The sequence below is a fragment of the Sinocyclocheilus anshuiensis genome, unplaced genomic scaffold (genome assembly GCF_001515605.1).
Source record: "Sinocyclocheilus anshuiensis isolate Anshui unplaced genomic scaffold, SAMN03320099.WGS_v1.1 scaffold1170, whole genome shotgun sequence".
Lineage (NCBI taxonomy): Eukaryota > Metazoa > Chordata > Actinopteri > Cypriniformes > Cyprinidae > Sinocyclocheilus > Sinocyclocheilus anshuiensis.
Window position 1 is genome coordinate 2,741,095 of NW_015538055.1, and position 3,293 is coordinate 2,744,387.

Consider the following 3,293-nt stretch of genomic DNA (forward strand, 5'->3'; position numbering starts at 1 on the left):
TACACACACACACTCACACACACACACACACACACACACACACACACACACACACACACACACAGGAAATGTTTAAATCATGTTAAAACAATCCATTTGATAAATTCATTATATTAATAATATTTGAAGGTCAAGATCACAAAAATTATTGTGCTAAAGTCAACAGAAAAAATAGAAAATATATTTAGCCAAAAAAAAAGAAAAAAGAATCCTTTATAATTTTGTGACATTACTTACATGTAAAGTTATGAATATTTTCCTTATTATTCATAAAATATTAATAAAATAATAAATGCATTTGAAAGATAAAAATACTTGGTAACACTTTATTTTAAGGTGTCTTACTATTATAAAAATAGTACTAAAATACTTACTATTATAATAACAATTAATTGTGCATAATTACATGCAAGTAACCCTAAACCAAACCATATAGTAAGTACATGTAGTTAATTAATATTACTCAGCACTTATATGTATAATTACACTGGAACAAGGACACCTTAAAATAAAGTGTAACCAAATACTTTATAGATCTTGGTAGGCTGGATTTAATGTACTGAATTTTATTTTATTTATTTACTTTTTTAACTTTATTATTGTTTTATATTGAAATATGACCCAGACAGTTTTAGGTATTTTCATGAGCATCAACTATAATAAAGAACAATATTTTTTATTTTTTTTTGCATCATAAGGCAGCTCACATTTGCAGGCAATTCCATTTCCTTTGTAGCCGTGTGGACAGTTTCCACATCTGAAGGAGCCAGAGAAAGTGGCTTCACACAGTACTCCAGAGAAACACGGGGAGTCCGCACAGGTCCTGTTGTCCTCGGTGTGTTCAGCATTCAATTCTTCTTCATTCAGCTGATCCCTACTTGAACTTGCTTTTGAATTCGTGTTGGTCTGGTCCAGGGTGTGTGCAATAGACCATAATGCAAAACATAGGCTAAATTAAAATGCTGCCTATTAAATTAGAAGTAGCAAGACAAAGGAGGTTCGAGCCATTTATAAAAATGTTTAAAAAGTCATTTTCATCACAAAATGCTACACATGATACAAAAAAAATTTGTATAGTGTAAATTTGTGACTTTTGTCTGTTGTTCAAAAAATAGTACTTATGTGAGTGTGAAAATTGTTTCTAAATGTCCACAGGGCTAGAAGTGCCCACAGATGAAGAAACACCCGTGATTTGCAAAATTGATCTTACTTCCTGTCTGAATAGAGAACCAGAGGGTAATATTGTCTGTAGCCTACATCTTTTAAAGAAAATATGGCTGTTTTTGCTCTTCTGTGACATAATCCACAAGTTATGGCTCTGCTTATGGTGACCTTACTGAGCATTAACAAGAATTATTCTTCACTGACTGTCCACTGCTGGGCTGCTTATATCAACATAATAATAATAAGCCAAAGTTCTACTCCGAGAAAGTTAAACACAGTCTGTTGTGATGCCTGCGAGACTTTGTGAAGGAATCACATAACCAGAGGCCATCTGTTAAACTGTTTTTATCAAGGGCGTGCCACTCCTTATCAAAGAAAATGTGAATAACATTCACAGGATGAAGATTGAGCACTGCCATAACACCATATGTTTCTCTACAAGAGGTGTTGACAGTCTGTATGAAATAATTCAATTCTTCCTCCACACTGTATATTTTTACTGAATGATACTCATTAGGCAGAATGAAACCACAACATATTCCCAGTGTTTTTACTTTGATATGGATAAAAGGGGTTAATGCAGTAAAACAGCTGTGACACCTAATGAGAAAAGCAGATGGTAAACACAAAGTCTAAATGCTGCAAATGAATAAAAATGAATTAAAGTGTTGGAAACAGGAAAGTAAATGATTTAAAGGAATAGTTCACCCAAAAATGAGAATTCATACTTACCTTCATGTTGTTTTAAGCTGTATGCTGTTATTTTCTTATTCTGGAAAATAAAATGAACATTTTTGTTCCCATATAATGACAGAGATTATGCTCCAAAGGTAATAAAAATACCATAAAAGCATTTCAGTCCTTAGGGAGTTTCACAAGGCTGGTCATTAACAAATACATTTAAAAAGCAAGAACATTACAAAAAAGCAATATGAAAAGTCATAACAAAACAGCAAGAAAAATATCAGCAACACTGAAGCTAGCACAGTCTTATGAGGCTTTAGTAAACGAACATAAACATCTGGGATTGCAGCAGACTGAATAGTCTAGGGTGACCATACGTGCCATTTTCCCAGGACGCGTCCTGGGAAAATGGCATGTATGGTCACCCTAGAATAGTCTGTCTAGTCACTTGAAATATTGTATTTGTGCTTATTTGTATGTGACAGAACTAAAAAGAGTGTGAATGAATGGTACAGTTGTCAGAACGTTTACAAGGGTTTTGAGGTCCCATGGCCCACATGCTCTTTAAGCTAAGGCACACTTTTCCATTGTTCAACAGGTTCTTGTTGCACCACAAGACCTGTCCTTCCAGCTGGACGTCTGACTTGTCCAAAGTGCAATGGACAGTTTGTGTTAAGCGCTTCTGCTCTTTTAAAACATGACCCCATAAAACCCAGCTGTGACCTTTGACCTACTGGCTCAGCCACTTACACTTATGCTCTTTTCTTCTGGACTGGAACTTTCATGTAAAGGTTATAGAGTATGTAGTTGAAATTATAGTCAAAGTCAAGCCAATAGTCAAGGGTCCACTCTAATGGTACAGTTTTGAAGGCTTTTTTATAATTATAAGTGCTTAATCTTTCAGAAACCTTTTTTTGGTCTGTTAGTGAAATTTTATATGCTCGTAATGTATTCACAATATGTTAGCTTTAGCTGTTTTCTCCATCTATTCCCATCCTCAACCTTGATCTTAAAATGCAAAAGATACTATAAAAATTACAGCGAATTATTACTTTCCAGTGACTGCTGCCTTTATTACAGAACGTTATAGGCTACAAGATATGCTTTATCTCTATTAGCTAGTGCTTTACTGTTCTATAAATTATGTGATATTAAGGTTTTGTAGATGTTTAAGAGGATTAGACTTCAAATGGAAATCGAGAGAGTTGGTGTCTTTAAATGAGTTGTTTGCTGACCTCTGCTGGTTTTGATTTGAAAGTACAAGTTGAACTTTTGCATTAACTTGTCATAAAACACAAAAGCAACTTGCAAAATATTTAACATCAATTAAATAGGAATTATTTAGGACAAAAAGCCAAATCGAGAATGAAAGAAATTAAATGATGAACATGTGCTATTTGTTTCTGCTAAAAACTTCAGAAAGCATAAATAGCCCCCCCCCCCCC